The sequence below is a fragment of the Chlorocebus sabaeus genome, chromosome 10 (genome assembly GCF_047675955.1).
Source record: "Chlorocebus sabaeus isolate Y175 chromosome 10, mChlSab1.0.hap1, whole genome shotgun sequence".
In the NCBI taxonomy this organism is placed as follows: Eukaryota; Metazoa; Chordata; class Mammalia; order Primates; family Cercopithecidae; genus Chlorocebus; species Chlorocebus sabaeus.
The window spans coordinates 3,086,434-3,113,784 of record NC_132913.1 but is presented as its reverse complement, the minus strand read 5'-3'; the positions used below and the strand labels follow the sequence as shown (position 1 = coordinate 3,113,784).

At 55.4% G+C, this 27,351-nt stretch overlaps 1 protein-coding gene across 1 annotated transcript in view; it reads right to left on the bottom strand.

Moving 5' to 3' along the window:
- The window catches only part of HS6ST1 (heparan sulfate 6-O-sulfotransferase 1), a 53,387-nt gene that overhangs the window by 7,233 nt on the left and 18,803 nt on the right, over positions 1 to 27,351 (bottom strand). The window lies entirely within an intron of this gene.

Genomic DNA, 27,351 nt, shown 5'->3' with positions numbered 1-27,351 from the left:
AGCTCCACCTCGCCCTGTCCCACCTCCTGTTGCTCTGTCCTCTTTCCTCCACTGCATGCATTGCCAGATGCATCTGCTGTTTACTCTCCAGTCTGTCATCTGCCAAAATGTGGGGTGGAGGTGTCGAACAGAAGTGGGAAGAGGGCGGGGTGTGGTGAGGTGCAGAGGACTCCCCAAATGGCCCACCCCGGATCTAGTCAGCTCTCTGACATGTGCTCTCTGGAGGTGCCAAGGGGGCAGCTCATGGCTCAGAGGTTTGAGAAATGATCTGCACACTCAAGGTGGTCCCCAGCCCCTGCCCGCAGGAGCCCAGGCTCATCTAATCCCTGCCCTGCACCCCCTGTGGAAGGGTCTGTGCCCCAGACCAGTCTTCCCTGCACTGACACCTGGGACCCCACAAAGCAGGGGGCTTTGTGCCTACCACTATCCAGCAGGGTCTATCCATCCAAGTGCTCCAAGTGCCTGCCAGCAAGGCTTCCGGAAAGAGGGAAGAGAGAAAATAGAGGAGAGGAGATGGTGAGAGCAATAACCAGAATTAGAGTACATCATTCACAGAGACTGAAATGGCTCACCAAGTGCCGAGAAAATGAATGTGGGGACTGAAGAGATGACTGAAAAGTTAACCCTTGAAGCATCTGAACAGAAAAAACAATACATAAAGGGCATGCTTCTCCATCGCAATGCTGTATGTTAGAAACTAATGGAGCAAGGTCTTCAAAAGGCAGAGGGAAAATGACCAATGCAATCTCATACCCAGCCAAACTATCAATCAAGTGTGGGCAGTAGAGACGTCTTCAGACATACAAAGACTTAGGAAATTTACTTCTGTGAATCTTATTTTAGGAAGATCCTGGAGTAGGCATCTCATTTAGCAAAAAAGGAAAAGAAACAAAACAAAACAAAACAAAGCAAACTTGGGAGCTGGGAGCTCCAACCCAGGGGGCGGTTCCAGGATGTCAGCAACACATCCCACTGGGCCTGTCACGAGCAAGGGGACAGAAGCTCTAGGTACAAAGGGGCAAAGGTCGGGCGTGGTGGCTCACACCTGTAATCCCAGCACTTTGGGAGGCCGAGGTGGGTGGGTCACTTGAGGTCAGGTGTTCGAGACTAGCCTGGCCAATGTGGCAAAACCATGTCTCTACTAAAAACACAAAAATTAGCTGGGTGTGGTGGCACATGTCTGTGTTCCCAGCTACTTGGGAGGTTGAGGCAGGAGAATCACTTGAATGCAGTAGGCGGAGACTGCAGTAGGCGGAGACTACAGTGGGCCGAGATCACACCTGGGTGACAGAGAGTCTCAAAAAAAGGGGGTGGGCTGGGGGGGGATGGACAGATGGCCTGACACAACTGAGTAGTTGGTGGGAAAAAAATGAATGGTAGGTGTGTGGCAGATTCTGGAATCATTCAGAAAAAATTAATCCATGAAGATAGAAAATAAGGCAAGTAAAAATACAAGGCAATCATGAATTCCAGGAAAAACAAAAAGCTACATAGAAAAGAAAATGAAGTATACTACTTGCCTCAGAGGTAAATGATGGTTTTGAAGGCATCATCATGTAAACAGTGATTACTGCAACAGTGAATACTGGTTTAATAAAACGTGAGCTTTAACTGTATGTGGATGATGGGTGGGGTGACGACAGACTGTGTGAGGGTGTAAGAACGCTTCACCATCTATCGAAACAAAGTAAACAGAATATCTAAGTCGGCCAGGCGCGGTGGCTCAAGCCTGTAATCCCAGCACTTTGGGAGGCCGAGACGGGCGGATCACGAGGTCAGGAGATCAAGACCATCCTGGCTAACACGGTGAAACCCCGTCTCTACTAAAAATACAAAAAACTAGCCAGGCGTGGTGGTGGCACCTGTAGTCCCAGCTACTCGGGAGGCTGAGGCAGGAGAATGGCGTGAACCCGGGAGGCGAAGCTTGCAGTGAGCCGAGATCGCGCCACTGCACTCCAGCCTGGGCGACAGAGCCAGACTCTGTCTCAAAAAAAAAAAAAAAAAAAAAGAATATCTAAGTCAATAAATTAAGAAATGGCACTATACGTTATTTAGAAATATGAAGGTAAACACCAGAAGTATACTGAGAAACCTGCAAACGGTTCTCTGGAGCGGCTGGAAAGAGAAAGCAGATCTGCTGGTTTTCATCATAAGCCAATTGGAACTATCTGTTTTTAAGTACGTATATGAATTACTTAAAAAAAAATTAAAAGTAAAAGAAAATGAGGAAACTGACCAACAAAGCGTATGGAAAGAGGCTCCCATGCGTCAGTTACCAAGGCAGTGGCACAGGAAGCCACAGGCAATACCAGGAGAGTGGTGGGAAGGCAAAGCCTGACAGCGGCAAGAGTGGGCACGAATACAAGACGACCCTCCTGCCAGCTGCTTACAGATGTGAATGAGACAGTGAGAACAGCCATCTCCAAGTGTCTTCACTGGAAAGCAGAAGGTACATATACCCTAAGACGCAGTGAGTCCTCTCCCAGATGCACATCACAGAGAAACCTGGCTGGGTACACAGGAGGTGTGGGGGAGGCTGCGGTGGCGTTCTGGTAACAGCTCCAAATGCCCACCACGGTGGCGTGCTCACCTCCACAGTGGCATACTCCACTCAGCAATAAAAATGAACAAACTGCAGCTACTCACAACACCATGGGAAACGTGACGAAGAAGGCTCTGCACATCGAGACTGGATTAGGATGGTAACGTGTATTTTATCAAGTTCTCAAAAATAAATCCCCAGAAAACACTATTCAGGGATATCTATCTATCTATATATCTATCTACATATAGATATATATATGTTGAAATTATTATTATTGAGACAGTCGCTCTGTCGCCCAGGCTGGAGTGCAGTGGCGTGATCTGGGCTCACTGCAACCTCCGTCTCCTGGGTTCAAGCAATTCTCCTGCCTCAGCCTCCTGAGTAGCTGGGATTACAGGTGTGTGCTAATATTTTGGTATTTTTAGTAGAGATGGGATTTCGCCATGTTGCCCAGGCTGGTCGCGAACTCCTGACCTCAGGTGCTTAGCCTGCCTCGGCCTCCCAGAGTGCTGAGATGACAGGCATGAGCCACTGAGCCCAGTCTGTTTTTTTAAAAAAGTGATGAGCTGAAACAGAAAAATTCAAGTCAGAGGCTAGCCCTGGGGTGTGGGGCTGGAGTGGCACTGGGTGCTCACGGTGCCTTACGTAGTGCCGATCATGTTCTCGCGCCTCCAGTGAGCAGCTGGGGGTACAGGTGTTCACTGTGACCATTTATTTCCTATGTACATTATGAAGTTCTTTTGTATGTCCCAAACACTTCGTGTGAATCAAAGTTTAAAGAAAGGAAGAAAGACAAGAGTGAGACCCTAGAAGGCAGCCTGAGAGGCCCAGCTGGCCTTCCAGGTGAACCAGTCTTGTCAAGCCAGAGCCTCCGTCCCCAGAGCTCCCCGCCCCGTCTCTACCCTTTGCTCTGCTTGCAACCCCCTGCTACCTCCATGCCCAGCAAATCCCAGACGTCTTCAGCACTTCCTCTCCCCTCTCTTCCTAAGAACTACGCTGCTGTGGTGAGCAAGACAGGCTCCACAAAAGGCATGGAGGGCCCCTGTGGGTATCAGTGAAGGCGGACCACCTCAAGGGTGGCCGGGTTCCAAGGCAGTGGGGGTTGCCCTGAGGTTTAGTAACTAACCATGCATTAATGAGTCTGAACGCTCCGTGGCCACTCTGGGAAGGAACCACAGGTCCTGCCCAGCCCAAGCATCCGGCTGGTGGTTGGTTCACCGTCCAGGTGTGCCTTGGGGATGCAAACAGGGCCATTTCTCTCCTAAGGGATCTCCCTCATTGCTGCCAACCTGATGCGGGAGGCTGGGGACCCTGCCCAGTGACTTTGCTGGCGAATGATGTTCTTTCAGGGTGGCAAACCTCTGGCATCTTCTGTGAGCACAGCCCCAAGCTGTGGTCCGGCTGCACGGCACTCACAGCACCCTGGCCGCCACAGCAGATCTCTGTGGACACCTGTGCATGCCATGTACTGGGGCAGACCAGGGCTCCCAGCGTCACCTGTGCATGCCATGTACTGGGGCAGACCAGGGCTCCCAGCGTCACCTGTGCATGCCATGTACTGGGGCAGACCAGGGCTCCCAGCGTCACCTGTGCATGCCATGTACTGGGGCAGACCAGGGCTCCCAGCGTCACCTGTGCATGCCATGTACTGGGACAGACCAGGGCTCCCAGCGTCACCTGTGCATGCCATGTACTGGGACAGACCAGGGCTCCCAGCGTCACCTGTGCATGCCATGTACTGGGGCAGACCAGGGCTCCCAGCGTCACCTGTGCATGCCATGTACTGGGGCAGACCAGGGCTCCCAGCGTCACCTGTGCATGCCATGTACTGGGACAGACCAGGGCTCCCAGCGTTCACTCGTGAATGGGGCACACACTGGTCACTCGAGGGTGATGGGGAGACCCTGTCCGCACCACTGGCTGCTCACTACCACCGTCCAGTCAGTGGGCAGCAGCTGTGACGTGTGGCCATCCCCGAGGCGCCACATGGGCAGCTGGGGTCGCCTGTGTCTGTGCCGCTGGCCGACGTCCCTCCCTCTCACAAGTGGCGGGAGGGGCCAGCCCCTGAGACCCTCTGCGGGTAACAGGGCAGCTTCTCCGAGGCGGGTGAGGTGAGGGCATGGCCAGTGAGGCTAAGGCACACAGGCAGGGCCAGACCAAGGAGGGTCAGGTTCACTCTATAGGAAAACGAAGATGGATGAGTAATGGCCCTGAGTGCAAAACTCACATGGATTTCAAAGATGAAGCACGAAACGTCAAAGAACTTGAAATGCGCTATGAAATAATTCTAGTCTGCACAGACTGCAGCTTCTTGTGACAGAACACACAATGATCGCCTGCATCATGCACTTTGGCATTTAATTATGCTTGGTTTAATGCCCTCTGCGACCTGAAGCTGTTCTGACATTTTTCTGGGCACTGGTTTAGTGCGTCCCACAATCGGGTGAGATCTAGACACTGCTGTCAGGGCGTGGCGAGTTCTAAAGTCCAGAGTCTGGATTCTTACAGGACAAACTTAGACCTGGCCTGGGAGCCCCCACTCAAACACAGAATACCCCAGGGAAATCCTGCAGGTACAGCCCATGCGCTCTGAGTGTCTTCCAGGCAGGAGGGTGGGGCAGGCAGGTAGCAGGTGAGGCCAGTATCAACCAGGCCAGGCCCTGCAGCCCATGGTACTTGTCCCTCACTCCTCTAGTGGCTCACGCCCATGGCTGCAGGGGGCTTCATTTTGTCTCCTCTGCCTTCGAGTGCTGCTCTGACCCAAACTCATGCCTGCATCTTCTTATTGCTGACTCTGCCTTCCGGAAGCTCAGGACTCCAGCCAGAAATGAGACTTCAAACCTGGTTCAGGGCATGTGGGAAGTCCAGAGCTGGGCGGGGGGGGGGGGGAGGGGGGAAAGAGGGGCACAGGAGACTCGAGCCTGGTGAGGGGCTGGTGCAGTAACTCCACCTCTAGGAAGGTGCTGGCCCTGGAGGGAAGGGCTGAGACATGGCAGGGCCGCCTCAGAGGGTGTGCACTGGAGTGTGAGCTGTCACAGGGAGTCATGGCCATGCAGGTGGAGGCTGAGGGCAGGCACACAGTGGACGCTCCTGCAGCCCACAGCGGGGGTGCCAGCAAGACCTGAAGACATGGAGAAATGCCTGCACCAGCCCTGGAGCTGACCATGGGGTTCCACGAGCAAAGGTCTATCCCCCTCCAACGTGTAGGACAACAGCACTCAATGGTCATGGTTTTGTAGGATACACACATGCTCAGAAAAAACACCACCCAGACAGGAATGGACTATTCAGTGGCTGTCTCAGCAGTGAGATAATGAATTTTTTTCAGCATTTTACTATAAAAATGTTTAAACTGACAGGAGGTGAGAGCTCAGTGAAAACCCATAAGCCCAAATGTGACCATAACGTTTTCTTAATCTATTTCTATATTGTCTGTAACTAAACACTACATGAACAACCTAATAGGAAATTTGGCCCAAGAAGGAATGATGTACATGAAATAATGAAGACCACGAAAACCTCCCTGCTGCCTGGGACAGGGTGCAAAGGGGCCACCACACGGGGCCAGCCGCGCCAGTCCTGCTTGCACTGCATTTGTCCAGGGTGTGCCCCTCCCCTCCCATGCCCGAAGCTGATGGCGGTGCGGGGGTGGGTTCCATGAAACGGGTCGAACCCGCACGTTTCTAAACTCAGATCCTGAAACAATGGCAATTTTTCTACCAGTGCCAGCAGAGGGGAAGCTCCCTAATTGGGGGTGAGGACGCTGCCGTTTAGAGTCAGAATGACAGAACTGTTTTTTTTTTTTTTTTTTTTTTTAAGAAATATTGTTGCATTTCTTCTGACTCAGTTACTGGAAGAAAATGGTTTTCCGTGGCTCAGAGGAAGAGTCCTTGGAGGGCCGGCTTCAGTGAAGCCACAAGCATGCCTGTCACATTCCAGCCCCCAAGGACAAGGACATGGTGTGGTGAGGGAGACTCTGAGGGGCCCCGAAAGTCCTCTCTTCCAATGGTGCGCTTGGATCTCTCAGGGACCAGGGGTTCCACTATGAGGACAGAGGCCACTACCATGAAGGTCGCATCTCAATGATTAGTTTTAAAAACCCTACTCCAGGCAAGGCACGGTGACGCGCACCTCCGGGCAGCCCGAGCTACCTGCAGGCTGAGTGGGAGGATCACTTGAGCCCAGGAGTTCAAGGCTGCAGTGAGCTGTGATTGCCACTGCACTCCAGCCTGGGCAACAGAGCGAGACTCTGTCTCTAAACAAAACCAAACCTGGACTCCAAGGGGCATCAGAAATTCAGAGAGGCAACCTGGGAGAACATTCCTCCGAGGACTGCGTGAGCACCTGGCAGCACTGAGCAACGGCGCCTGCTACCCCAGCCTACCCGGACTGCTGGCCTTGCCCCAGGCCCATGGGACACCACAGGGCACCAGGATGGTTCTCTCCGGAAAGCGACCGGGCCTCCCTGAGGCCTGGGTTCTCATCACAGGAAGGAAATGACAACCTTTAGGAGGATGCCAAAACTGGAAGCTCACGGCATAACACGCCCCCGTCACCCTCATCAGCACTGTCTGCTGCCGACCCCACAGGGGCCCCTGGTGCCTATGCCTCTGACAGCACCAAGCAGTCCAGCTTCTGCTCAGTTTGTTAGAAAAAGTGGAAGTCTGACTTTGGCTCCAAGTCCCACTGCGGGGTGGAAGCCGCTGAGCACCCCACGTGGGGCGGGTGGCCGCCTCCTCTTTCCTGTGGCAGGAAGGGGCCCTCAGGCGTGGCTCTCCAGGGCCACAAGGCCGGGCTGGCTGTCCGTGGTGTCATTCCCTCTGAGAGGGGGCAGCTGCAGGTCCAGGAGGGTGAGGGTGGGGAGACAGCCCCGAGGAGATGACCCGATCCCAGGAGGCACAGGCATGTGAGCCACTGCCTGAGAGGGAATGGCTTCCCCATCGCTCTGGTGTGACCCTGTGCGGGTGTGCCTGCACCTGACCCAGTGCCGCAGCACAGGCCTGGCTTGGCCCCAGGGCAGGCAGCCCCTCCCCTCTGCCTGCAGAAAAACCCAGATCATCAAGTTCTGAGCTGGCAGCAGCAGGCTGGGGAGCCCCTCTCCAAATGCAGCACAGAATATGCTGGGCTAAGGCTGTCCCTTCTTGGTAACGTCTGCAGAAGAGTAGTGAGTTTTTTTTTTTCATTAACTCAATCTGCTTCCAAACACACCCAGGTCTGAAGAGAGGCCCCATGACATCGGTGGTCAGGTGCTGTGTGGACACGGGGCAGTCCTCGCTGCCCACACCCCTTCCAGAGAGCCCCCTCTCACCTCAGGACCCGCGCAGGGCAGGCAGAGCCTGCAGCTGATGGGACCTTTGGCAGGACACCCGGATGGACAGGCGAGGCTGACCCAACCCCAGGGAGCCCCTCGCCAGTGACCTGACAGCCTGGGCGTGTCCCAGCTGGAGAGATGAGGAAGCAACACCAGAGAGGCCAAGGCCACCCAGCCCCTCAAGCGTGGGCTGGGCTTGGAGCTGGGTCAGCTGAGGTCCAGCCTCAGCCCAGTCCCTTGGCAGGAAGGGAGCAGCAGGGCTGAGGCCCATCTCCCTGCCCTGTCCCCTCTGGCAGACAGAGGCACCTGGGTCTGGAGAGGACTGGCCAGCTGGTGCCCGCTGGCCTCATGACGCTGCTCCTGCCCTGTCTACCTCCAGCAAAGTGCGGCATGGGGGGCGGGGGCGCCTCCTTGGCTCACCCAGGGGAGCTGAATTCTTACAGATGGGTGGGAAAGGAGTCCAGGTGGTACAGGGCTCTGTGCTCACGTGGCCCTCAAGAGACAGGCCTAGAAAACTGCAGAAAGTCCCTGAGGAGGAAGACGCCCAGGAGATGACGTGCAGCCAGGTGTGGTCGTGTGACTGTCTGGCCATCACGACGTCCTTAGAGACAGCCTTCTCCGCCCTGTTTTCCTCCTGCTGACTGGAAAGCAGACGTGACTGCTGAGCACCAGCAGTCCCCCTGGACCGTGAGGCAGGAGCTCCACTTTGCAGAGTGAAGAGAAAGAGCCTGGGTTCCTGGTGCTTCCTTGGCTTTCCACCAGCCTGGTCTGCTCATGCTGGGCTCCCTTCCAAAGGGACGGAAATAAAAAAACTGCTGCCCCGTTTTGGCCTCTGAACCTAATCCATCTATTCAGGGAGATACACCAAGGACCCAAACGAGAGGAGAGGCTGGGCTCCCGGGCAAGGCCAGGGGGGCCTGGCAGCAGCCTGGGCTCAGGAGTAACTGAATTATTAATTTACTGAACTCTTGGCGCTTTACCCAGTAACCCCGTAGAATGACTTATTCTCATGTTGCAGATGAGGAAACTGAGACCTGGAGAGGTTCAATAACTAGCCCAGGCCACAGGGCTGGTCAGGGCGGCTCTGGGATTGGAGCCCACACCCACCTGGACCCAGGCTGTGACTGACTGAAGAGAACCATTCGCCTGCTGAGCCACCGCCTCCGGGCTGGGAAGGGCAGGCTGACCTCGCCAGTTCCGGAGGCGACGCAGATACGACGGTCCAGCGATGCTGCTCAGGACGCCCTGCTGACCAAGGCCCAAACCGCGGCCAGAGTGGTGCTTTCTGACCAGGAACAGAAAACACAGCCCGTACAGCACAGTGAATCAGTGGAGTCAGAGTGGTCGCATAAAGAAAAAACCACCTTCAGCCCTGCAGTGAAGACGCAGCAGGAGCGGGCTGAACCACTTTAAACAGGAGCTGCGGCTGTCTAGCGGCACCGGAGGGACAGAGCTGAAGCCCTGGACTCTGGCCCAACCCAGTGGTACCTTGCTGTGGCTCGCTGGGGGGGCCTCCCTCCGGCCTCCTGGACAGGGTCTCTCTGATCCCTCACAGCCCCCCAGCCCCCACTGGCCCGAGGCAGATGGCTGAAAACGCTGCCGGTGCAGAGCTGGGCTGTGGCCCGAGGAGCTGAGGGCAGCTCGGCCAGCGTCCTCACAGCACTGCCAGCCCCTGCTGGGAAGCCAGATGGGCAGAGACCCCGAAGCAGGAGGGCACGTCAGGGGCAGGTCTGTGTGTCCCTGCAACGCAGGATGTGGCAGGGCAGGGACAAGGCTGCTTGAACCCCACCTCTGTGCCTCTGCAACTGCCCCGGTCCCTTCCAACTCCCGCTAGCCGGTGAGGCCTGGAATCCAGGGGAGACACCTGTGCCTGCCAGGAGCTCCTACCCGGAGGCGAGCTGGGCACTGCGGAGGAGCAGAGGGCCCAGCCCGGAAGCCTGAGCGTGCCCAGGGCGCACAGCCCAGCCTTGCATGTTGGGCTCCAAGTGCTGCAGGCCACAGCTCCTAACACAGGCAGTGCTGACTGCCCCACATCGGGGGCCTCTGGACCTCAGGGGACCAGACACCCTGGGGAGGGGCTCACTGACTCCGTCCTCACTGCCAGGGGCTCTCATCTCCACTTTGACCCACTCAGTTCCACCTCCAAAGTCACCTCTCCAGCAAGTAAAAACCAGCTGTCCTATCAGATTTAAGCACCTGGCTCCAGGCTCACAGCTGTGTGTCCTGGGCAGGCCACCCCTGTGAGCCCACTTTCCTGCAGGTGAAAAACGCCAGGACTCTCCGGCTCCCCATCACAGAGCTGGGGCAGTGTCCCCAGAGCCCCCGGGTGACTGCTTAGGAGCTCCGGGGCACTGCACAGGAATCCACTCTCAGCTGGGGGCACCACAGGCCTCTGTCACCGCAGCAGCTCCCTGTCTGGACAGAAGGGGCCCCTGGTAGGTTTCCAGCCCCAGGGCTTAGCAGTGCTCACATCTCTGTCTCCCCACTGGCCTAGTTCTTCCTTGGTGGCAGGGACCCCACATGATGGGGGGCAATCCCAGTGACCCCCGGCAGAGGACATGGTGGTTTAGGAGTCACCGTGCAGCTACGTTGTGAGACGGTCTGCTCCACTCGGAGCAGCCAGGGAGAGGTCCATGGAGGAGGTGACCCCGGGCCAGGTCTCAGGTGAGGGGTGGCCTCCAGCAGTGCCACTTACACCTGGAACTGGGTGAGAGCTGGAGGGTGCTGGGCCCCATGGCCTGGTCCTCATGAGCATGCCTTCTGCAGCCTCGGCCTCACCCCTCCCTCCCCCATTATAGGGGTGACAGGGCTGGGCTTTGGCCAGGCTGCTGGGGTGTGGATCAACCCCTGTGTGAGGTGCCTGCTGGCAGGAAGACCTCGGCTCCTTCCAGAGGAAGATGCAGGGAGCTCTTGGTGGCTTCCTGAGTTCCAGAGCTATCGCCACTCCTGCTGAAACACCTCTCCCACTGCAGGCCTGGGTTAAAATGCAACTGACTCTTGGGACTGTGGAGATTTGGATATAAAAATGGCAAAAACGGACCCCACAGCTGTAAATCCCACATGCTAGGTCAAGAAATGGAGGCTGGGTGGCCCTCTCGCCTGCCGAGGGACATAGGCCTGGACGGAGCTGGAGCAGGGCTGAGTTACACCCATGGGGCAGCCCCACAGCCTCGCCCCACTCCCAGGGCCCTGCAGCCATCCTCCTGCCTGCCCTGTTCCTGGGGGCTTTCCTGCAAGGGTGTAGGCTTCCTGGCTGGACTCTGCCCTCAGGCTCCTGCAGCCATGTCTGCAACTAGGTGTTCAGCAAGGGCAGGGGCACCCGGCTTAGGCATCTCGACTCCACCCTCCAATGGCCTCTGTGCCCAGGTTGCCAACACAGGCACCTGGTCCCCTCATCCACAGGCAGCCCCCACCCTAGGGGCCTTCTCTTGCCTCCCTCCCACCTGTTGCCACCTGTCCTCAGTCACACAAGGCCCCAAGTCTCTGCCATCCCTCCCACATTACACCCACGGGCACACACCAGCCTGTGCCCCAGTCACTCATCCCTGTGCCCCAGGTGCTGTGCACACAGCAGCACCTACCACACTGCGGAGGTGCCATCTCTTTTTTTTTTTTTGAAACGGAGTCTTACTCTGTCACCCAGGCTGGAGTGCAGTGGCGTGCTGCAACCTCTGCCTCCCGGGCTCAAGCGATTCTCCTGCCTCAGCCTTCCGAGTAGCTGGGACTACAAGCCCGTGCCACGACACCTGGCTAGTTTTTGTATTTTTAGCAGAGATGGGGTTTTGCCACGTTGGCCCGGTTGGTCTTGAACTCCTGACTTCAGGTGATCCACCTGCCTCAGCCTCCCAAAGTGCTGGGATTACAGGCATGAGCCACTGTGCCCGGCCCCATTGTCCCTCTTAACAATGGGGCTGACTGAGCCCCTGAGAGGCTGTGAGTTTCCCAGGGCCACAGCCAGAAAGGGAGAGGCACCCCATGGCTGCAGTCCCCCATCCCCCACCCGGTGGTTTGGGCCTAAATGCTGAGCTCAGCTTTTCTGGACCTGCCAGTGCTCCTGCTAAGCACTCCTCCCTGAAGGCGTCCAGGATGCCATCACTGCGGCCCCGCTGGCAAGCCTGGTGCCTGGGCCTCACCAGAACACCCTGTGCTGTGACCCGACTCTGGCCTCCAGGAAACAGGCGGTATGCCAGAGAACACGCACTGATGGAGTGCCTACTGCATGCTTTAGGTCACCGACCCCCAGCCAGGTCCCGGGGCCGCAGTCCCCATCTAGCCTGTTTCCCAGAGTCAGGGAGCTGCGTGTTCCCCGCTCTCTGGGCTCTCCCCTTCTTCTTTGTGGCCTCCCAGCCAGGGGTCTGGTGGAAGTGTGACCCCTCTGTCCCATGCCCTTGAATGTGGTATGGAGGTGGGGAGAACGAGGCAGCCCCCGGGTTCTGGGCGCTCCCCACTCCCCTCATGGGCAGGGCAGGTGGCTCTCTCTCTGGCCTGCCCTGGCGGCAGCGTCCACAGACCCCACTGGGGCCCAGCAGCGTGAGGCCCCGCCTTGCCCTGCACACTGGGCACCTGTGCACCCAGTCTCCCAAGGCCTCATCCCACCTCACAGTCAAGCTGCTAACCTGGACGCCTGCCGCTACGGCCCAGCGCTGCTACCCTGAGGGCTCGGCTGCACTGTGCAGGGAAGGTTCCAGGACCGCGGCGGTCTTGGGGGATGGGCAGGGCTGTCTGACCAGCACCTGGGCCAGTGAGGCTCCAGGGAAGGCCCGTCTGCCGTACCCCTGCCTCTGCCTCCACCCTGCCAGGCTGACTCCTGCCTGGGGGTCCATACATGGTCTCCCTGCCCGTGGTGGGTGTCCCTGCCTGCCAGTTACTGCTCCCCACCGGCTTGGGCAACCATCCCCATGGGCCAGGGCCTTTCTCCACGGATGGGTGGTGCTGGGAGCTGAGGGCCTCCACCCCACCCTCAGGCCGGCAGTGGGACAGGTGCCGTCTGCCCCAAAATAGCTGTGTCCAGCAAGGGGGCTGAGGAAGCGGATGAGACAGTCAGAGGGGACACAGGTCCCAGTGTCAGACGGATGAACAGGTGGGATTCCTGCTCTGCCAGCTATCCCCTGTGTGGCCTGGGGACAGTCACCTGGCCCCTCTGAGCCCCAGGGATTGCCTCCATAAAACAGGTAGACAGAAACCCACTTCCCAGGCTGGCAAGGATCTGGTGCATGGCATATGTAGAGGGCATTATAGCCTACAACACCCTGCAGGGGTGAGGGCTCATCCAGCCCAGGACAGGCATGGGGGCCCCCAGCAGGTGCAGGTGTGAACTGTGTGACCTCACCGCGTCACAGTCCCTGCCCCCAGCAGGTGCAGCAGGTGTGAACTGTGTGACCTCACCGCGTCACAGTCCCTGCCCCCAGCAGGTGCAGCAGGTGTGAACTGTGTGACCTCACCGCATCACAGTCCCTGCCCCCAGCAGGTGCAGCAGGTGTGAACTGTGTGACCTCACCGCGTCACAGTCCCTGCCCCCAGCAGGTGCAGCAGGTGTGAACTGTGTGACCTCACCGCGTCACAGTCCCTGCCCCCACCAGGTGCAGCAGGTGTGAACTGTGTGACCTCACTTCATCACAGTCCCTGTCCCAGTCCCATCCCATCTGCCATTCCTATTCCTCCTTCCCGGGGGGATCTATCGCGGCCGAGGTCTGCAGGCTGGAGCCAGGGTCCTGCCCTCACAGCATCCCGGAGGGAAGGGAACATGGTCACTAAAGACCCAGGCAAGCAAGCGCCAGGGAGAGGGGGGTCAGGGGCCTCATCAGACTCCAGGTCAGGAGGCTGGAGGACGAGGAGGAGCAGGGCTGGCAAGGGGGCTGGGGGTTGAATTCAGACAAACCTGCAGAGTAGCAGAGGACATGCAGGAAGCCGGGGAGGGCCCCTGGGAGCTTGCACTACACGCCCAGGCTTTGCAGACCATCCAAGTGCACGGGTCAGTCAGAAGAGGAAATGAGTTCATGGTTTCAAGGACAGGACCCTGCTATTAAATGGTGGGAAAACGGAAAACTTCTGACCTTGTTTAAAAATACTGACTTGTCAAAAACTAAAAAACAAAAGGCTTTATTAGTGTAGGTTTAGGAAATACCTTCTCAGCCCCCTCCCTCACAATGTCTGCAGGTGGGTGAAAATCTGTGCAGGCTTTCCAAACAGGGTCAGCAAAGGTTTCAGAAAACAGAGCAGGCTGCTGGCCACGATACGCCTTGCCCCCTGTCAAGCTGAGCCCTCCCAGATAGAGGAACCAAAGCCCCGCCTGGCTGCCTGGGGAACAGCATTCCCCAAGGCAGGAGGCCCCCCGAATGCCTCCTAAGGGCCTGAAACTCCCATCTTCCCCTTGGGGTGGTAGGGGAGCAAGTGACCAGGAAGCAGAGGCCCCACACTGGGGGAAGCCTAGAGGTTTTCCTTCAAAGCCCCCTGACCTGCACGCTCTCATTGGGCCCTGACAAGGAACCCTCTGGGGCAGGGGGTGGCTAAGCCATGAGGTGGACACACACTGTCGGGTGCTGCGCCGGCCACACCCACCACACCTCCACAAAGGCACAGACAGGAAGGAAGCGCCCAACCTCCTGGCCCCAGGAATGGTCACTGCCATTCCTAACCAGGGCAGCCCCCCTGCAAGAACCACCTCCGTGGATATACCCAGGGCCTGGGGCACTCCCCAGAGAAGGTGCAGGCGAGGTCTCTTCCCCTGAGATGCAGTCCCCAGCTGTGGGCAGGGACAGCTGCCCCCCTACTCAGTGAGGGTGAACAAGACCCCAGCAGGCCCCCGATGGGCTGTTTCTCCGACAGCACTGAAGTGGGGGTGCACACAGAACTGGGCAGAGGGCTGGGATGTGAGGCTTAGGACCGCCCCCACCTGGCAGGTGTCAGGTAAGGCTGTGACTGCTGGAGATCCTAGAAGTCACCCCCAGCGTAAGGGCCACAAGAGGAGGTGCTGGCAACGTCCTCCTAGCAGGGCCAGCTAGAGACGCTGGGTCCAGGGGTGCTCTCCACCAGCCCTCTTCAATGAGGGGAGAACAGGCGGATCGGATGGCTTTCTGGGAGCCTGACCCCTGTCAAAAAGCCCAGCATGGCTGTGGGCAGTCTGGCCCCAGATGCTGCTGACTGGACACCTGGAATGGGGCTCTGCTGAGGTCTTCCATGAGCAGAAGGGGTGAGGACCACCTCCTCCCCTGTGTCCCACTGCCCTTCAGATTCTCCTGCCTGCTGCTCCAAGGCAGGGCTCCAGCAAGGGCGTGAGGGCCCTGCGGGGCTGCTCGCCGGGCATGAAGGCTGCCCATTCATATTGCACGCCTGCCCGCCTGGCACTTTCTGGCTTCTGACACCGGCAGGCGAGATGTCCCTTTTGCCTGAACGCACACACTCATACCTCCGGGTCAGGGGAAGGTGACGGTACCCTGCTTCTTCCCAGGGCGCGCAGTCGAGCAGCAGGGCAGCCGGCTAGGGGCGGGCTGGCTCAGCCTGAGACCTGTCTCCAGAGCTGCGGCCTCCTCTTGCCCTGGCCAAGAGCTCTGGGGCTCACTCCTCACTCCTTCTGCTTCCAGGCCTTTTGCTGAGGCTACTGCGGGGACTCACATGGCCCTTCCCCTTCCTCACAGCCTGTAACTACACACCCACCATGGCTGTTTGGGCCCAGAGAGAGAGACGCGGAGGCCCGAGACGGAGGCTGGAGGCAGTATCAGGTCCTGCCGGGGTGTGCAGTATTCGTACCAGCTATGAAACTGCCCCTGCCAGGTGAGAAAGTGCTCAGGGCCCCGAGACCAGCCGGCACGACTTGATACCTACGCCCGGTGACTCCATGGCAGTAGAAACGCACAGCCCTTTCCGGGGCGGGGACTCTGCATTAACACAGGAGCTCATTTCTGCAAGCGCAGTGAGCAAAGAGCCACATCAAAGCTTGTGGGTACAGCCTGATGCCAACTCTGGAAAACACATGAACTGCAGAGACGGAGCAGAAACGCAACCCGCGCCAGGTGTGAAGACGGCTTCTCCCTGGGCCTAGTGCCCTGGGCCATTTTTTCTTTTGCTGTATTTTTCCAGTTTTATATGACCAATCATGTATTAGAAAACAAACAAACAACAAAAGGATAATGTACACGATCGAACCTGACTTTCTCACAGGAGGCAGGCGAGTCAGGGAGGCCTGGGAGGCTCAGGGCCTCCCCAGCAGCCTCTCAGGACATCTCCAAAGCCACAGGACCATCACCAGTCATCAGCCTGTCTCGGGGACAGGAGGGCGAGAGCTCATCTAAGGATCACTGGGGGTGTCCCTGGGACCCTTCCAGGCTCCACCTCCTGCTGAGCCCACAGCTGGTGGCAGGCGCCACGCCCTACAGCAACTCGTCTCAGGGTCCCAGGCAAAGTCCTGGTCGTTCTCACCTGCGTGACCCCACAGAGCCTCTCTGCAGAGAAGAGGGGCCGACGCCTGCCCCCTTAACCCCCGAGTCCAGATAAACACAGAGGCGGCTGGGGAGAGATGGCCTTGCACGCTCTTTAATGTAGACTGTTTTTCCCCAGACAGAGAAATTCAGAGCCTCAACAGCGTACCGCAGAGATAAGCCATTCTGTGCCCAAGCGAACTGCAGCATCCAACTCTACACTCCCGTGGCCCTGCTGATCTGACTCTACTTACAGGAAGGGCGACAGCTCTGGGTGATGCACTGAGAAAGCCGTCACCTGAGCAGTGACCTGGGGGACTCGGGAATGCCGACTCTTCCAGAACCAGGACTCCCCCAGCCATTTTATGGCCCCCCATCAAGCACTTTGCTCATTTTATTCCTGCAACCCCGGTATGGTCGCCACTATTAGATCCCCCCTGCAGACGGGCAAATGGAGACTCAGAGATCCTTCTGCAGCCAAAGTCTCCCAGATACCAGAGGTGTCTGACTTCACAGGCCACAAGGCATGTCTGCCGCTCACCCACGTGCACGGTCCCTGAGATGAGCAGCACGGGGTTCCCAGGGGAACCTGGCGTGCCATTGGCAGCACCAGGAAACAGGTCTCCAGCTTGCTAAGGGATCTGCCACCCAACAGCCGTGTGGCCCTGACGAGTTCCCCAAGGAATGCATCTGGCATCTGTTTCCTCCTTGCACAAGACAAGACAATATGCCTCCTGGAGGTCACAGCATGATGCCCGGTGTGAGGATGGGCCCACCCCAGCTGGCAGGGAAAGAGAGGAAGCTGCCGGAACAGACTTACCTGCTTTCACCAACCACAGGTCAGAGGCACCAGGAGAACATGTAAGAGACAGAGAGAGGATAACTGTCAAATTACTTGCGTAAAATGTCCAAATATAAAAGTCACAAATAGCCCAATAGTCTCAAAAAGCAAAAATCAAAGCAGTCGTTTAAAATCTTCCTAAAATATTGAGGAAATGTCTGCAGCTTACTTTCAAATGCTTGTACTAAAATGCAACAGCACGTATATAACTACATATATAAATACACATATAACAGCAAGCGAGAGCACCCACTCACAAGCACAAATACTGCAAAATGTTAACAAGCAGTGGGTCTCCGTGAAAGGTATGAGGTTCATTTTGCTACTATTTCAATGACTTTGTAAGTCTGACATTTTTCAAGACAAAAAGTTAGGGGGAAAATTCCTACAAAGAAAATGCCAGGCTCTTTCTACCAAGTTTTAAAAGAACCAGATTTTTGTAAGCAAACCCTCCTAGACAACGGTAAAGCAGTGGACACTCGCAATTCATTCTATGAGGCCAACATAATCCCAAGACCAAAGTTGGAAAAACGCAAAAGAGACGAAAATTGCAGCCTGGTGGACAGATCTGCTAAGCTCACTGAGTTCAAATACAGACACAAAAATTCCTGAACAAAAATGTTATCAAATCCAACCCAACTGAGCATATGAAACATATTACACTACGACCATACGTAGTAACCCCAGGTATGCAAGGATGGCTTAACAGGAGAAAATCCACACATGTGACTCATCACAGCAACAGACTATAGATCTCAGTAAATGTGTAAGAAGCATCTGCTAAAAACACTATTCGTAATAAAAACTCTCAGGAAACTAGGAATAGAAGTCCCTTAATTTGGCCGGGCGTGGTAGCTCACACCTGTAATCCCAGCACTTTGGGAGGCTGAGGGGGGCAGATCACTTGAGGTCAGGAGTTCGAGACCAGCCTGGCCAACATGGCAAAACACCATTTCTACTAAAAATACAAAAAAAAAAAAAAAAAAAAAAAAAAAAAAAATTATCCATGCATGGTGGCACGCACCTATAAACAGGCTGAGGCACAAGAATTGCTTGAACCCAGGAGGTGGAGGTTGCAGTGAGCGGAGGTCACGCCACTGCACTCCAGCCTGGGCAAAAGGGTGAAACTGTCTCAAAGAAAAAAAATTCCTTAATTTGATAAAGTATCCCCAAAACCTAAAGCAAGCATGGCCCCCACGAGGAAGGGTCAGATGCATTCCCTCTAAGATCACGAATAGGACAAAGATGTCCGCTCTCTCTGAGGCAACTCTGCACGTACTGGGGATCTCAGCTGACACAATAAAACAAGGAGGAACTAGGGACCTAACTCCCAGTAGAGTCCCCTTGCCTGTCCTTCTTGTCTTTGCTGAGCACCCGGGAAGGCATTACTAGGTTGGGGGCTTCACACACCCTCTCAGACAGCTGGAGTCCCGGCATGGGGGAGGGCTACTTTTCTTGCCCACTGCCCTTGCCCTGGGTCCAGAGCACCCCATAGTTAGGGCTATGGGTTTGCGCTCAGTGAGGTGAGAGTCCTGGAGGTTTGGGGTGGCCATGGCACCGCAGCGGGAGAAGGAAGCAGTGGCCTCCTCAGTCTGGATCCTCACTGTGTCTCCTGGGTGCTAGACCTCTGGCAGGAGGGCCCCAGGCACTGGGTGAGCTCAGCAGGTGCGTCAGCGGGAGCAGCTGGCTTCTAAATGGGCTCAGCAGGCCTGAGGGAGAGCCCCTGAGGGAGAGCCCCTGAGGGAGAGCCCCTGGCTGCAGGACCTGGCCCTCCACAGGCTGACGCTCTGCCTGGGCAAGGTGGAGCTCGAGGGAGCCCGGGCACAGGCTGTGTGCCTCACCTGGCATGGCCTCTCCAGCCTGGGGCTCTTGCTGCCTCATACCAGTCCTGCTGCTTTCCATCACCTGGCCCCTCCTCCTTCCACGGGGAGGCCCTGGACAGACCTCACGGAGGCAACTCAGCAAGGACGTGGCTAACAGCTGTGCAGGGGCGCCGGCCCTGTAGCCTCCCAGGTGTCTCTCCACAGGCTCTTCCCCAAGAGCCTACACACGCTTCCCCATAGGTGCTTCTTGCCCTCCGTTCCTTCTGTCCCACACCCTCCCTGCTCAGGGCTGGCAGGCTCCTCTGAATGCACACTCTTCTCGAGGCCCACCCAGGGGAGGCCCTGACAAGCTCCTCCATCCCAGGGTGGCTGTGTGGGGAAGGGTCTGGCTCAGGGGAAGGCCCCTGGATGCCAGAAGAGGGACCTGGACGGAGCCGGCAGGGGAGGCGGCACAGGGCAACAGTGACGAGGCTGAATTGAGGCCAGGGGGCTGGGCCCAGTACGAGTGCCAAGGATTCCTGGCCCTGCCCAGCTCTAGGCCCTCCCAGTGCCACAGAGACCACCTGGTGAAGGTGTGGGGAGAGGAGTGCCCAGAGGGTCCATGCCAGGCACTCTGGGCCTGCTCACACCATGTGTGCCCTTCCATGGGGCCCATGCCTGGCAGGATCCTGGCCTGGAACGGCTCTAACTGTGGCTGGGTTCCTGATGAGGTGAGGTGGGCCGTGTGCTCCAGGCCCAGCTATCTACCCAACACCTTCTCAGGGCAGGGATGCCCACACCAGTCTGGACACAGAACAAGCCGGGGCGAGACACGTACTGGAGAAGACGGTGCTCCTCACCCCGGCGCTCTGGGACCTCGCTTCCCAGGAGCTGGAAGGGACCAGCCAGGCATCCCGGCGACGATGTGGAGGGTGGTGAAGGACCCACCCCTGCCTTGGGGAGGGCGGCCAGGCTCACAGGGAGGCCGTGGCATGCGGGCATGTGAGTGGGCAGGGACAGCCCAGCAAGGGCTGCGGGAAGCAGGGAGGTCAGTGCCCCGTGCAGAGGCTCCAGATCGAGGGCATTCAGTGTGCCACAGGCCAGGGCAAATGGCACGGGGGGAAGAGGCAGAGGGGAGAGGGCGTGACTCACAAGGCCACGGGGTGGGCAGAGGAACAAGGGCAGCAGGAAGGGCAGGCGGGGGTGCTATCAGCTGACGGGCTCCTGCTGGAAAAGGCGGCTCGACTCACAGGAGGGCACCTGAGACACGGGGTATGGGGGAGGGCAGCGGGCAGGGCGAGCCCAGGCAGGCCTCCCACTTGGCCGCCTCTCCAACTCTGTTGCCACTCCTACTGCAAAAGGGCCCTGGAGACCACCCTGGGTCTGGGGTCCTTGGCGAGGCTGCGGCCCCCACCTGCCCGCAGCCTGTGTGGTTCCACCCACGGGCCCGGTGGAGCTGGTCCCTGCTCTGCCCCTCCACACCGGGCCTCCCTCCCAAAGGCCAGGCCTTGCTCTGCACACAGGGGGACCCACACCAGCCAGGCACTCCAGTGCCCCACCCGCACACCCCGTCTCCCGCGGAAGCACACCGCTCCCAGGCACAGCCCGCTCTGAGCCACAGGCGTGTCACACAATATGACGTTTTTCTCCTCTTCTGGCCTGGCTCCCCATTAGCCTGCCCGAGGGCCAGCCTGGGCCTGGGCAGAGCAAGGCCTGGGAATGGCTAAGGCTTTGAGGCCTGGAATGAAGCATGATGTCACTCGCTAAAGCCATGAGTAAAGCTAGTCTGAGGGGTGGTGGTGGCTGCCGCCAGCTGCTGGGCACTTTCCTTTCAAATACTGGGGTGGCTCCAGATTTCCCAGAAACCACCGTTCCTCGTACCCCAGGAGGGGAGGGGACCTCCGAAGTTGGAGGGAGAGCAGCAGCAGTGCATGGTCCTGAGGGGTGCTTCCTGGGGCCACAGCCTTGGGGGATGTTTGGCAAAAGCAGGGGGCTGGTGTGGATGGCGTTCAGGCCTGGGGGGCGCAGAGCCAGAGGAGGAACATGCTCCCAGACTCTCTGGGGCCCACGGGGACAGAGGGCAAAGAGAGGCCAGCAGGTGGCCTCAGGTCACCAGTGCCTTCACCGGAAGGCGAGTTCCATTTATACCAAGCACCTGTTTTGGGGGTCCTCTGGGAGTAGAGGAAGGTGGGATTAACCACCAGCTCAAGAGGCCAGTGCTATGTGAGCAGGGTCTGTGGCCACATGGGATCCAGTTAGTCCTATGGTCACCCTCTAGGTGCGGAATGGCCATGCTGAGCCAGGCAGAAGCTGACCCAGGCCTGCTGAACATCCCAGGGCAATGGTTTGGCCACAGGGTGGGGGTCCATGCTGAGACCACACTGCAGGGACACAGACAGGGGCACCATGATGGCACTATTCCTGGGCCCGAAGCCAATAGGCTTGGCTCTGTGCCTCCTTGAGGGCAGGGCCCTGCCTTCTCCTCTCTGCACCTGCCCTGCTGGCCCAGACCCTCTGCTGGAAACCAGTCCCAAACTCCATGAAGCACTGTCCTTCACATCACAGCCTCTGGGCCCATGGAGCCTGAGCCTGGACTTGACAGCCTCCTTCTGAGACCCCACGTGGCTCTTCTGACATACACGCCCTCTGCCCAGCCCTGACACTGTGCTCTGGATGGCCTGCACCAAGCCAGTAACAACTCACTGACTCTACTGCATCAGAGGGGGCACAGGGCGGGATGGGCTGTGATCGAGGGCCCAGGGCCCCGCCCATGAAGTGCCACAGCCCCCAAGGGAGGGGAGGGCTCTCCTTAGCTACTGCTCGGGTCCCCCTTTGTTCTCAGCCTGTCTACTGGGCGGGTGGGACCTGCCACCTTTAAAAACTTGTTCAACCTGGGGCAGCCTGTCAGAGTCAAGAGGCTCTGGCTGTCCTTAAGATAACACCAGTTTCAATAGGCTGGTGGCCCAGGCAGGACGGAGACACCGTCACACTCCCACCTGGGAGCTACGGCCCCTCTGAGGGCAAGTGCTCGGGGCCTGGAGAGCTAGGAGAAGAGGGCAGGCTACTGGGCAGTAGAGAGGCTCCACCATGAAAAAGGGAGGCGTGTGTGTGTGTGTGTGTGTGTGTGTGTGTGTATGTGTGTGTGTAGAGGGGGAGACAAAAGAGGTCTTCAGACCACCCTCCCATACTCAGGCTCTGGGATTCCCTGGCTGTGGCCCACAAGGTACAGGGGTGTTAGCCTGGGTGGGCAGGCCCTGGAGCCTCCTGCTTCCTGAAACTACTTCCTTCAGGCACATTTGTGCTGATTCTCCATGGACACAGCCCTGGCCTCCCCAGACAGGCTCCAAAAGGAACAAGGAAAACAAGAGGCAGTTGCCAGGATACCCAAGGCTCAGTGGGCCCCATGACCTACTCCAACCCACCTCCCCTTCTTGGCTTTCCTATGTGGCAAGGCAGAAATGCAGGATACTGCAGGCAGAGGGGTCTGGATGTGCCCAGTGAGGAACCAGCAGCTGAGTGACCATGTGCAGATTCAGTGCCCTCTGGGCCCTGGGTCCCTCTGTCCTCAAGGGCTACTGTGAACACCGTGAAATGTTGCCAGCTGATGGCACAGGCAGCATCCTTGCTGCCTCCCCTGTCCTTATTTGGTCCTCTCCTCACTCCAGGGCAATGGGTACCATTCTTCTCTCCACTTCAGGGCAGGGGGTACCATTCCTCTCTGTTTACAGTTGAGGAATCAGGCACAGTGAGACCTTGCTCAGGGCCACACAGCCAGGAAGCTGCCTGGGTGTCCACACCCTTGACTGCAAGGCATTGTGACTAGGCTCCCAGCACACACTGAGACCCGAGAGGCTCTCCTGGGACTAACACAAATCTTTCCCAAACTTTTCCAAAAAAATGAAGTGAAAAGAATACTTCCTAACTCATTCTATAAGGTCAGCATTATCCTGATAGCAAAGTCAGACAAAGATAGGACAAGAAAACTACACACCAATGTCCCTTATAAATTCTGATGAAAACATCCTCAGTAAAATACTTGCAAATTGAATTGAACAGCATATAAAAATGATTATGTATCATGACCAAGTGAGATTTATCCCCAGAATGCAAGGATGGTTCAACATATGAAAATCAATGTAGTATGCCACAATAACAGAATGAAGGAAAAAAACCATATGATCATCTCACCTGACGCAGAAACATCATTTGACAAAATTCAATGCACCTGCATAATAAAAACTTTCAACAAATTAGAACCAGAAGGAAACTACCTCAAGGTAATAAAAGCCATTGCTATGGACTGAATGTGTGTGTTCCACTGAAACTCATGTTGAAGTCCTAATCTCCAATGTGATGGCATCTGGAGGTGGGGACTCTGGGAGGTAATTAGGTCATGAGGGTGGAGTCATAATGAATGGGACCGGTGGCCTCATAAGAAAAGACATGAGAGATGATTTTCTCTCTCTTGGCCATGGGAAATACAGAGGATACACAAGCCAGGAAACAAGCCCTCAACAGTTCCAAATCTGCTGGCTCCTTTATCTTGGACTTGGATCTCAAGAACTGTGAGAAATAAATGCTTGCTGCTCGAGCCACCCAGGCTATAGTGTTTGTTATAGAGGCGGAACTAAGACAGCCAGATATGAAAAACTCACAGTTAACATCATATTAAATGGTAAAACACTGAAAGTTTTCCTCTACATTGGGAACAAGGCAAAGAAGCCTACTTTTGCCACAGCTATTCATCAGAGTACTGGAAGTTCTAGCTTGACCAATTAGGTAAGAAAAATAAGTAAAAGGTATTTAGATTGGAAAGAAAAAAGGAAAGTTATCTCTCTTCTCAGATGACATAATCTTATATGTAGATAACCCTAAAGAATCCACCCCCACACACAAAAAACTGTTAGAGGTAATAAACTAACTTAACAATGCTGTTAAGAAAATAAAAATTAAAAGAAATCAGTTGTATTTCTATTCACTAGCAACAAACAATACAAGAAAAAAATTAACAAAACAATTATGTTTTTGATGGCATCAAAAAGTATAAAATATTTAGGAGGAGACTTAACAAATGAAGTGAAATACTTGTATACTAAAAACTACAAAACACCGATGGAAGAAATTAAAGACAACACCAATAAATGGAAAATCATCCCATGTCCATGAACTGAAAGACCTACTATCATTAAGATATAAATACTGCTCACGTAATCTATGGATTTAATGAAATCCCTATCACAACCCCAACAGTATTTGCTGCATAAATAGAGTAACTTAACCTAAAATTTGTATAAAATTTCAAGGGATCTTGAATAGCCAAAGTACTTGACAAAAAAGGGTGGCTCATGTCTGTAATCCCAGCACTTTGGGAGGCTGATGAGGGAGGACTGCTTGAGCCCAGGAGTTCGAGGCCAGCCTTGCCACCAGTGCGATGCTGTTTCTACAAAAAATTACTCAGGCGTGGTGGAGTGCCTGTAGTCCCAGTTGCTGTGGTGGCTGAAGTGGGAGGATCGCTTGAGCCCGTGAGGTCAAGGCTGCAGTGAGCCATGTTCACATCACTGCACTCCAGCCTGGATGACAAAGCGAGACCCTGTCTCAAAAACAAACAAACAAAAAAACCCCCAAACCAAAACAAATACAAAACAAAGTTGGACTCCCATTTCCTGATTTCAAAACTTAACTACAAAGCTACACTAGTCAAATCAGTGTGGTACTGTCATAAAGACAGACATACAGACCAATGGAATACAATAAAGAGCCCTCAGAAATCAACCCTTGCACATATGGTCAAATAGTGTCAAGAATATTCAATGGGGAAACACAGTCTTTTCAACAAATGGTGCTGGGGAAACTGGATTTCCACACGTAAAAGAATGAAACTGGACCCTTATCTAATATTATACACAGAAATTAACTCAAAATGGATTAATGACTAACGGTAAGACCTAAAACTGTCAACTCTTAGAACATAGGAGAAAGGCTTTATGATACTGGATTTGGCAATGATTTCTTGCATATGACAGCAAAACACAGGCAACAAAAGAAAAACTAGATTAATTGGGCTTCATCAAAATTAAAAATGTTTAGGCTGGGCACGGTGGCTCATGCCTGTAATTCTAGCACTTTGGGAGGCTAAGGCAGGCGGATCACCTGTGGTCAGGAGTTCGAGACCAGCCTGACTAACATGGAGAAACCCCGTCTCTACTAAAAATTCAAAAATTAGCAGGGCATGGTGGCACACGCCTGTAACCCCAGCTACTCAGGAGGCTGAGGCAGGAGAGTTGCTTGAACCTGGGATGCGGAGGTTGCGGGAGCCGAGATCGCGCCATTGTACTCCAGTCTGGGCAACAAGAGTGAAACTCTGTTTCAAAACAAACAAACAAACAAACAAACAAAAACAAGTTAAAAACATCTGTGCATTAAAGGATAGTATCAACAAAGTGAAAGGCAACCCACAGAATGGAAGAAAATATTTGTAAATCATATATCTGATAAGAGATTAATATCCAGAATATATAAAGAACTCCTATAACTTAACAACCCAATTAAAAAATGTGCAACAGACATTTGAGTAGACATCTCCCCAAAGAAGACAGACCAATGGCCAATAAGTACATAAAAGATGAACATTGCTAGCCAATAGGGAAATGCAAATCAATACCACAATGAGATTCCACTTCACACCCATCAGACTGGCTATTATCAAAAAACAGGAAGAAATGTTAGCAAGGACGTAGAGAAAATGGAATCCTTCTGCAGTGCTGGTGGGAAGGTAAAATGGTACAGCTACTGTGGAAAGCAGTATGGTGGTTTCTCAAAAAAAAAAAAGAGACATACAGAATTACCATATGATCTAGAAATTCTTCTTTTAGATATATTCCCAAACAATCTAAAAGCAGGACTTAAACAGATATTTGTACACCCATGTTCCCAGTAGCATCATTCACAATAGCAAGAAGGGAGCTGCCCAAGTGTCCCATCAACAGATGAAGGGATGATGAGCAAAATATGGTACATACAGACGATGGAATATTATTCAGCTCTAAAAAGGAAGGTGATTCTGACACAGCATAAAATATGGATGAACCTTAAAGACATTATGCCACGCTAGTTGTGAAAAGACAGTATCATATAATTCCACTTAGATCCGCTATTTAGAGCAGCCAAATTCGTAGTCAGGAAGTAGGCTGCAGGGCGTGAGGGGCTGGGTTTGGGAAGATGAAAAAGTTCTGGAGACGGATGACGGTGATGACTGTACAGTGTGAATGTACTTCATACTACTGAACTGTATACTTAAAAATGGTTAGAACAGTAAATTTTATGTTATGTATACTTCACCACAATAAAAAACAAAAAAAACCTTTCCCACGACGAGTGTCCTCAAGAGCCAAGTCCCTGCAGCTTCTCAGGAAGAAAAAGAGCACTTCCCTGAGTGCTGCCACCCCAAGCCCACCAGTGGGGTTGGCCCAGGCCTAACCCACCCCTTACCTCCTCTCCTTCCTGCACAAGTGCGTGGGGTACTCCTCGGCTTTTGGAATGAGAGGACCAGAGGCTAAGGACACCAGAATCGGCCTCAGACGGGGCAGAAACACACCTGGATGTGGCCCAGGGCTCAGGTGGGACCTAGCCAAGGACCCAGTTTCTGTTCTTTGGAGGGACAGAGCAGGCTCTGCAAGTGCCTGCCTCCTGCCATGCAGCAGGGAGACCCCTCCTTGCTCTGCACCACGCCTCCCGACGCACCCCAACAGCACGGGAGGTGGTGTCCTGCTCTCCCGTCCAGAGCAAACTGAGGCTGTGGCTGTGCCCTTGGCCGCGGGCCCACCAGCAGGAGCAAACCCTCCGCCCTGGCCGGCCCAATCTTAGCAAACTACAAGAGGTCAACACAACGTAGACTGAAAATTATGCTGCTGAGGCTCTGCTGGCCCCAGTCTCAGTGTGACATGTGGGGAGACTGAGTGGATGGCAGGCCGTGCCCTGTCCTCCAGACTCCCACCCTGGACACCCCAGGTCCAGCGAGGAAGAACCACAGCAGCAGCGGAAGGCACGCTGAGGCCCAGCCCCACGCGCTGGACGAGGAAACCGAAGCAGAAGCTCGCATGCCGGTGAGGAGCACAGCGGGGCCTGGGTTGCCTGTCTCTGTCTTTGAAGGCCACGTGTGACCTGCACCAGGGCCCTGTCAGAGCTGGGGCGCAGAGGGTAATCACAGTGGTCCGGGCCTCCCTGGAGGGAACCCAGCTGGTGGAGAGACAGAGGCACACAGCGTAGGAAGCTGTGGCCGGGAGGCTCATAACCCCTCACCCATCCCGGCCCGGCTCACACAGCCCATCTGCCAGGCGGAGGCTAGGGGTGCCGGCGAGGGCGGCAGACCCCGGGCTCTGAGCAGACGGAGGAAACCCGGCTTGCAGCAGCACAAACACCCAGCAAGGCAGGGTGGCTCT